The sequence below is a fragment of the Ipomoea triloba genome, chromosome 4 (assembly GCF_003576645.1).
Source record: "Ipomoea triloba cultivar NCNSP0323 chromosome 4, ASM357664v1".
Classification (NCBI taxonomy): Eukaryota; Viridiplantae; Streptophyta; class Magnoliopsida; order Solanales; family Convolvulaceae; genus Ipomoea; species Ipomoea triloba.
In genome coordinates this window covers 26,778,751-26,789,089 of record NC_044919.1, presented here as the reverse complement: position 1 = coordinate 26,789,089, position 10,339 = coordinate 26,778,751, and positions in this window count along the sequence as shown.

Below are 10,339 nucleotides of genomic sequence, written 5' to 3'. Positions count from 1 at the left end.
AAAGATATTAAATAGTTTCTCGCTTCAATTTGCCCAAAGATATTAAAGGTAGTTTCTCGCTTCAATTTGCTGGGTAATGGGTTATTTGAGTACTTTCATTGTCAACAAATCCCCAAGTAGTTAATATGATTGGTTTCAAACTATTCTTTTTTATTTTTTTCATGGTTAAAGAAATACATATGTATCATTTTTTGGTGTAACTACTAATTTATTTAATTCAATAAGAGTAAATAGAGTGATTCCTTCAATTTGTTGGGTTATTTGAGTACTCTCTTTGTCAACCAATCCCCAAGTAGTTAATATAATTAGCTTCAAATTATTTAAATTTTTTTCATAGTATTAATAAAATACTTGGTAAATAAATATATAACATTATTTTGTACTATAACTTTGATATTTAATTACAAGATATTGTAAAAATAAGATAATGGACAATGTAATGAATATCAATTGATAAATTTGAATGTAAAGAATCTTTGCATGAGAGAAAATAAAGACAATATAACTAATGAAATTATTTCTCTTATTTAATTTAATTTTTTGATAATGAATAATTTTTTCAAATAAAGGTATTGTAGACACATAATTCTAAATTAAAGAAATACATATGTATCATTTTTGTTGTAGCTACTAATTTTTATTTAATTTAATAAGTAAAATAGAGTGAGAAACTTAATTATGTCAAATTTGATTGAGATGAGGTTCGAACCTAAGACCTTTCTTATAGAAATTAATGGGTAAGTTAAAAGTTAACGGAATATTAAACGGAGAAGAGAATATTTAACGGAAAACTTAACGGATAATCATAAAAGTAAGGTTAAATTAGGTAATCTCTATTAATAATATTAATCTGAATTATCTTAACCATCTATTTGATTAAAATTCATCTGAACCATCCATTTGATTAAATAATTTGACCGCCATTTTTTCTACCCATTTTAGGCCTAACTCTCTTTGGCTCTTATTATATAGTAACTAGTTTTTATACGCGCATTGCGCGAATGGGTTAATGCCCAATGTTTATATTTAAATAAATATTTGAAAGTATATCAATGCAAGATTATATAGGAGAAGTTTATACATGGGTAATTGAATGTCGAATTTTTTTATTTAAATATCTAACTCAAAGTATATGAATCCAAGATAATATAGAAAATTCATTATAATTATTACTAAAATAAATGTTTGCAACCTTGTAAAATCGATAGTCTAAATATTTGGTCTAAAAATGATAGTCTAAATAAATACTACTTTTAATTTGAATTTTTCTAAGTGTTCTTAATTCTCTTTTGAGTAACATTGTCATTGTCTTCATCTTTACTATTTGTTCTCTTCCTTTTTGTTGGTAGTGTGTTATTTGCAATTCGGTTATTGTTGGTAGCATGAGAATCATGCAATGGAAGTTAGGGCTTGTTCCTTTAGGTGTTCTGCTTGGGTTCATTTGGTTCAACCATTATTGTTGAATGAGTTATTGTGGATAAAGAAATCCCTAGTTTAAGAAAAAAGATTAAATAATTAATAAATTTGAAAATTTAAAATATTATGTATTCCAAAGATATTAAAAGGTAGTTTCTCGCTTCAATTTGCTGGGTAATGGGTTATTTGAGTACTTTCATTGTCAACAAATCCCCAAGTAGTTAATATGATTGGTTTCAAAAGTTAATTCCAACAATGGTACTCCGACTATGTTGATTTTCCAAAATTAGTCCCCGACTTTTAATTTGGACAATTTAGGTCCCTTGACTTTCAAATTCTTTCTAATGTTGGTCCTTTCGTCAAATTTTGGTTAAGTTAAGGTCAAATGAAGGGTAAAATTGTCCGTTCACATGTTTAGTGTATTATTACTAGTATTTCTCTGTCATATACGTTGTATATATGAATATAATCTCAGTCGAAGTCTCAACCAAGCCATATAATCTCAATCGAAATCTCTTCGACTGAGATTATATTCATATATATAGCGTATAGGACAGGAGAATACGAGTAATAATATACTAATAGGTGAACGGACAATTTTACCCTTCATTTGACCTCAATTAACCAAAATTTGACGAAAGGACCAACATTGAAAGAATTTGAAAGTCAAGGGACTAAATTGTCCAAATTAAAAGTCGGGGACTAATTTTGGAAAATCAACATAGTCGGAGGACCATTGCTGGAATACTAGTTTTATACGCGCATTGCGCGAATGGGTTAATGCCCAATGTTTATATTTAAATAAATATTTGAAAGTATATCAATGCAAGATTATATAGGAGAAGTTTATACATGGGTAATTGAATGTCGAATTTTTTTATTTAAATATCTAACTCAAAGTATATGAATCCAAGATAATATAGAAAATTCATTATAATTATTACTAAAATAAATGTTTGCAACCTTGTAAAATCGATAGTCTAAATATTTGGTCTAGAAATGATAGTCTAAATAAATACTACTTTTCATTTGAATTTTTCTAATTGTTCTTAATACTCTTTTGAGTAAGATTGTCATTGTCTTCATCTTTACTATTTGTTCTCTTCCTTTTTGTTGGTAGTGTGTTATTTGCAATTCGGTTATTGTTGGTAGTATAGATGACAACGTCATGCAATGAGATTATGATATAGGAGCTATGGACTTTCCTTTAGGTGTTCTGCTTGGGTTCATTTGGTTCAACCATTATTGTTGAATGAGTTATTGTGGATAAAGAAATCCCTAATTTAAGAAAAAAAGATTAAATAAATTAATAAAAATTTGAAAATTTAAAATATTATTTATTCCAAAGATGTTAAAAGGTAGTTTCTTGCTTCAATTTGCTGGGTAATGGGTTATTTGAGTACTTTCATTGTCAACAAATCCCCCAAGTAGTTAATATGATTGGTTTCAAACTATTCTTTTTTTATTTTTTTCATGGTATTAAAGAAATACATATGTATCATTTTTTGGTGTAACAACTAATTTATTTAATTGAATAAGAGTAAAATAGAGTGATTCCGTTTCAATTTGTTGAGTTATAATTTGAGTACTCTCTTTGTCCACAAATCTCCAAGTAGTTAATATAATTAGCTTCAAATTATTTATAAAAAAATTCATAGTATTCATAAAATATTTGGTAAATAAATATATAACATTATTTTGTACTATAACTTTGATATTTAATTACAAGATATTGTAAAAATAAGATAATGGACAATGTAATGAATATCAATTGATAAATTTGAATGTAAAGAATCTTTGCATGAGAGAAAATAAAGACAATATAACTAATGAAATTATTTCTCTTATTTAATTTAATTTTTTGATAATGAATAATTTTTTTCAAATAAAGGTATTGTAGACACATCATTCTAAATTAAAGAAATACATATGTATCATTTTTTGTTGTAGCTACTAATTTATTTAATTTAATAAGAGTAAAATAGAGTGAGAAACTTAATTATGTCAAATTTGATTGAGATGAGGTTCGAACCTAAGGTCTTTCTTATAGAAATTAATGGGTAAGTTAAAAGTTAACGGAATATTAACGGAGAAGAGAATATTTAACGGAAAACTTAACGGATAATCATAAAAGTAAGGTTAAATTAGGTAATCTCTATTAATAATATTAATCTGAATTATCTTAACCATCTATTTGATTAAATAATTCTTCTGAACCATCCATTTGATTAAATAATTTGACCGCCATTTTTTCTACCCATTTTAGGCCTAACTCTCTTTGGCTCTTATTAGTATAGTAGATATTAAGTGAAGAACTGAGCACCTTAAATGTTAAAAGGACGCACTTTAAACTTTAGAATGACATATTTTAAGTTTCAACATTAATGCACCTTAAGTGTTAAAATGGTGCATCTTAAGTGCTAAAACGACGGCACGACGCACCTTAAGCACCGAAAATACGGATCTTAAATTTAAAAAATACTTAAAATTACCAAAATGTCACCGTATTCTTTAATCAGTGTTCAATCTGAACGGTTGATTTTGACAAGACCAATGCTACCATTTACTTGTACTTTAATGTTCAATTATTTACGAAAATATCATCATGTTTTATATATATATATATATATATATATATATATATANTTAGGTCTAACTCTCTTTGGCTCTTATTAGTATACTAGTTTTATACGCGCATTGCGCGTATGGGTTAATGCCCAATGTTTATATTTAAATAAATATTTGAAAGTATATCAATGTAAGATTATATAGGAAAAGTTTATACATGGGTAATTGAATGTCGAATTTTTTTTATTTAAATATCTAACTCAAAGTATATGAATCCAAGATAATATAGAAAATTCATTATAATTATTACTAAAATAAATGTTTGCAACCTTGTAAAATCGATAGTCTAAATATTTGGTCTAGAAATGATAGTCTAAATAAATACTACTTTTCATTTGAATTTTTCTAATTGTTCTTAATACTCTTTTGAGTAAGATTGTCATTGTCTTCATCTTTACTATTTGTTCTCTTCCTTTTTGTTGGTAGTGTGTTATTTGCAATTCGGTTATTGTTGGTAGTATAGATGACAACGTCATGCAATGAGATTATGATATAGGAGCTATGGACTTTCCTTTAGGTGTTCTGCTTGGGTTCATTTGGTTCAACCATTATTGTTGAATGAGTTATTGTGGATAAAGAAATCCCTAATTTAAGAAAAAAAGATTAAATAAATTAATAAAAATTTGAAAATTTAAAATATTATTTATTCCAAAGATGTTAAAAGGTAGTTTCTTGCTTCAATTTGCTGGGTAATGGGTTATTTGAGTACTTTCATTGTCAACAAATCCCCCAAGTAGTTAATATGATTGGTTTCAAACTATTCTTTTTTTATTTTTTTCATGGTATTAAAGAAATACATATGTATCATTTTTTGGTGTAACAACTAATTTATTTAATTGAATAAGAGTAAAATAGAGTGATTCCGTTTCAATTTGTTGAGTTATAATTTGAGTACTCTCTTTGTCCACAAATCTCCAAGTAGTTAATATAATTAGCTTCAAATTATTTATAAAAAAATTCATAGTATTCATAAAATATTTGGTAAATAAATATATAACATTATTTTGTACTATAACTTTGATATTTAATTACAAGATATTGTAAAAATAAGATAATGGACAATGTAATGAATATCAATTGATAAATTTGAATGTAAAGAATCTTTGCATGAGAGAAAATAAAGACAATATAACTAATGAAATTATTTCTCTTATTTAATTTAATTTTTTGATAATGAATAATTTTTTTCAAATAAAGGTATTGTAGACACATCATTCTAAATTAAAGAAATACATATGTATCATTTTTTGTTGTAGCTACTAATTTATTTAATTTAATAAGAGTAAAATAGAGTGAGAAACTTAATTATGTCAAATTTGATTGAGATGAGGTTCGAACCTAAGGTCTTTCTTATAGAAATTAATGGGTAAGTTAAAAGTTAACGGAATATTAACGGAGAAGAGAATATTTAACGGAAAACTTAACGGATAATCATAAAAGTAAGGTTAAATTAGGTAATCTCTATTAATAATATTAATCTGAATTATCTTAACCATCTATTTGATTAAATAATTCTTCTGAACCATCCATTTGATTAAATAATTTGACCGCCATTTTTTCTACCCATTTTAGGCCTAACTCTCTTTGGCTCTTATTAGTATAGTAGATATTAAGTGAAGAACTGAGCACCTTAAATGTTAAAAGGACGCACTTTAAACTTTAGAATGACATATTTTAAGTTTCAACATTAATGCACCTTAAGTGTTAAAATGGTGCATCTTAAGTGCTAAAACGACGGCACGACGCACCTTAAGCACCGAAAATACGGATCTTAAATTTAAAAAATACTTAAAATTACCAAAATGTCACCGTATTCTTTAATCAGTGTTCAATCTGAACGGTTGATTTTGACAAGACCAATGCTACCATTTACTTGTACTTTAATGTTCAATTATTTACGAAAATATCATCATGTTTTATATATATATATATATATATATATATATATATATAACATGATGATATTTTCGTAAATAATTGAACATTAAAGTACAAGTAAATTGTGTTAAAAGTGCAAGTAACAATGTGCACCTAAGTGCAAATAAAATATATTAAAAGTGCAACAAATAATGTACACTAAACAACAATATTAAGTGCACCTAATTTTATCATTAGTTGCACCAAATGTTATCATATAAGTTCACCAATATGAAAGACATTATCATTAGCTGCACCAATGTGAAAAGGCAAATTACCTGCACTATTGAGTGAAAATGGTTGCACTTTTAAGTAATTTTACGTACACTAGTAAATTACACTTTTTACACATGTTACTTCCACAAAAGTTCGAGTTATTAAAAAAAGTCCCCGTACCTTTTTTTATTATTTTTTAAAATTATATATAATTCGTTTGATCTGGACAGGTGAACGGCTCTGACCGCACCTAATTCGATTGATTTTCAGTTCTCTCTTGGACGTCTGTTATCACCTGAGCACGCCATTTTATATATAATAAATTAAAATAAAACTTACTACGATATAGTATTTATATATGTTGTCTCATATAAATTCTATAAGATTCTTTTATTTGACGCATGGGTAAAGATGCTTCTTTTTTTTTCTTCAAAATATGGTACGAATTATAAGTTCTCTGATCTATACGTCCTATATATCATATATATGGCACAATGATAATATTACGTACTCTAAATTCTCTTTGCTTTATCATATTTTGAAATCTTAGATAGGATAGTGATGGAATTTGGTGTAAGGGTTTATAATTATTCTTTTTCTTATTTCGAATTTACGTGCCTAAAGTCACAATATTTTGAGACGTACCCAAAATATAGTGAAAACTTGTATTTAAGACTTAAGAAAGTTTTGGAGAATAGAAGTGAAATGTGTCTTTAGAAAATAAAATGAACGGTTAATGCTTTAGTTGAGTTTTTGATTCGGTCACAACGAGGGTGGAAGGTTCTTAAGTATCATCCTAGAATGATGTTGTTGTCAAATGATGGATGGGGTGCCCTATCAAACTAAGGATGTTCCGATGTTGGCTAGTTAGGATTTAGCATTTTGATTAATAACTAAAAACAATAACAAAAACACATTCCTGTTTTATGGCTAAACAAATGAATTGCCTCATTTTAGACTAAACGAATAGAGAATTAAAATAAAAAAATAAAAAAATACCCCGTACTAGAATATATATTTAGAAATTGGTGAGCCAATAGGGTCAACTGACCCCACCAACTGCATTGTGACTCCACCATTAAATTCAACAATATCTTTCTGATGAGTGTCTAATAACCACTAGAGTAGCTAAACAATTTAACTATGAGGAATTGAGGACCACAATTTTAAAAAAAAATGTTTTGGTGTTCTACTGATCTGAAGCTTGACCGATCGCTTACTGGGTGGCCTCTCCAGAGAAGGGGGCTAGGCTGGGATCTGGAACCTCATCCGAGAGAACGGCCAGGACCTTGGGGAGATTATCCTCGTCGACGGGTGCCTCCAATGTTGCCCGGACCTCTCCTTGCATGGCATTCCAGCCACCAGTGAACGCTCAGGTCCCATATATGTACATCAGGTCTTCACCGACCTGTGTCATCCAGAAGGCGTTGAGGAAAACTTCGGCCGACTTGAGATCCTTGCAGAAACGATCGGCCAGGAGGAGTCAGTGAGAGTACATTTGGAGTTTTTGACGCGAAGATTCACTGCCTTCACAGCCTGGTCGGCGGCCGCTATCTGCAATTCCATATCTTTCAGCTTTGCCTCTTTCTTGCTTAGAGCTTTGTTAAGTGGGATGATATCTTTTTGGTGCATCTCGTCTCCTTCTTTAGCCTGAGCAAAAAGATCGGTCACCGAATGGGCCATCTGAAGAGCAAATAAATTCGTAAGTCAGGTTATGGATGAGAATGGAGCCCGGGAGTTAACGAAAAGGGAAGTACCTGCATCAAATTCCGAGCTATCTTCTCCCTAACCTGGTTAGTCGACCACCCGCTAGTGATTTTAGGAGGAGGTGCGGCTGTGCAGATTTTACTGAGCAACGTGGCAATGGGGTCATCCCCATGCTTTAAATGAACGTCTACCACGGGAGTCGTGGACACCGGGCTGGTTCGATGGCGGTGTTTGAGCGGTGCGATCTCCTCAACTTCCAAATTGGGGACCTTCTCTTTGCCCCTCTTGGCCGTCGAGCGAGTAACAATGCATCACCTCCCGAGCCGACGGGGTGTGTGGTTATCAAAGGTAAGCCGAATGGGACGAATTGGTCGGCCTGTGTGGCACCCAACTTGGAGGAGTCGTCTTTCTTCGAGCCAAGGCTTATCTTGGTTTCGGGGGCAGGAGGAGCACCTGGAACGGGGGAAACATCGCATGGCTTAAATAAAAAAAAAAGTCAGTCATTGTCAAGAACCCTGATTGATAAGCTCGGTCTAACTTGCTAATAGGCACGTTTGGTGCGTAGGCTCGTCGGAAACAAACCTGCGGAACTGGACTCGGGCATGGGTGGCCCGATCACCACTGTCACAGTCACCCTTTTGGGGACGTACTTCTCCTCTAGGTCATACCGAGGAGGCTCAAGGTTGGCATCAATATACTCCTTGGCGGTGCCAATGATCTTGTAGTCATACGTCTCAGACGATATCTTAACGGATGTGGTCGGTGACGTGCATCGCCCATGTGCGTGGAATCGGGAGTGGCCAGGGGTATTTGATCGATAAGAATCGATCTTTCCAGCCCTTATTGTTATCCGGAAGGTCGGCGATAGTGCACAAACGCCCTCGAGATTGCATGCATAAAACGCCGCCGACATGCTTGGGGGACAGAGGCAGGACCGAGAAGATGAACCAGAACAATTCCATGGTGGCCGGAAGGCTATGCCGACCACAAATCTAGGGAAATCAGCGCAAGATCTGGTGCCCATTAGGGCTAATCTGTCCGGGCAAGACCCCATAATACTTGATGAATCCCAATAAGAAGGGATGGAACGGGAATGTGAATGGGGCCCTTAGGGAGTCGAAATGGATTCCAAGCCAATCCCCTTGCGTCCGGTCAACTATGTTTCCTAGTGAGCGGCGGACGTTGAATTTAACGCGGCTGGTTAAAAGGCAGGAAGCTTCATCGATTTTGGCCCGGGTAGGAAGACTGGTATGCTGCCTCAAGCTATCGCTACTTAGGAACTTCCTCCTAATCGACGCAGGAGGGGTACAGTCGATCGGAAGACCGGCTAACCAGTTTATGGCCCGGTGAGTGGTTCAGGGAGTTTTTCCCCGACCAAAAGTCCCCACTTCTTCGGATACAAATGGAGTTGTAACATGCCGGGATTCAACCACGGCGGTAGCAAGGGTTGGCCGATTGGCCAGATCATCATCGAGTGATCGGGAGGGCCCAACCAGTTCGTTTAAATACGTCTCGACCGAGTGGATGACCGAGTTGTAGGAAGAAACCGTGAAAGAGCCCACCTCGACCGAAACGTTTTGATTGTCAGAGTCGGACATGTCTTCACCTTGAACGCAAGGGAAGACATTGCAGAATTACGATGGCTTAGAGGTTAAGGAGTCATGCCTAAGCCGGACTAATTAGCAATAAGAAAAAAATACATCGGGGAGGGGAGATACATGTAAGAGTGAGCGATTGTTAAAAGGCAAGTAGCGGACTGAGGTTGATCCGAGCAGGCGCACCGTTAATGCCTGAACAGAGAGTTTCTGTCTAAGATAACACAAAAGCGTAAAGCAAGGAACGTCGTGAGACCCACCATTTATAGGAAGTGTGGGATGAATGCGACACTTTGGATCTCGAGACCCTAGCGCTGCCACGAGAGATTCCCCCGCCTGACACGTGTCCACAAGCTGGTGGTCATCGTGAACGTCACCATGACATTAGCCCTCGGGGCCCCATCTAGTGGGCCCCTTACCCTCAAATTCACTCCACTTGGCCTGCGAGCAGAGGGCCAAGCCATAGCCCGGTGCATGCCCGATACGCGGCGCGCATGCCGTAAGGCCGGTACCTGCTCCCTGACACCCTTATATATAGCATTAGTTGAGGAGAAGAGGACTTTCGATTGTTACTCACAAGTAGTCATTTCAGCTTTGGAACCTCTAACCCACTGTTATGTTGACCAGGTTGTTCTTCATCTATTGAATTAATAAGAGTATTTGATCGTACTTTGACTTCTTAAGTGCGTATACACCTTATCATAAGCTATTGATCTCAAGCATTCAATGGTTCAGATCTCTCCACATAGACTCATGAGATATAGAGTGGACTCACCTGAACAATAGTCAAAGTGTGATTAATTTAATTATCAAAAACATTTCATTTCATTTTGAAAACACTTCTCGATCCAGTAAAAAGT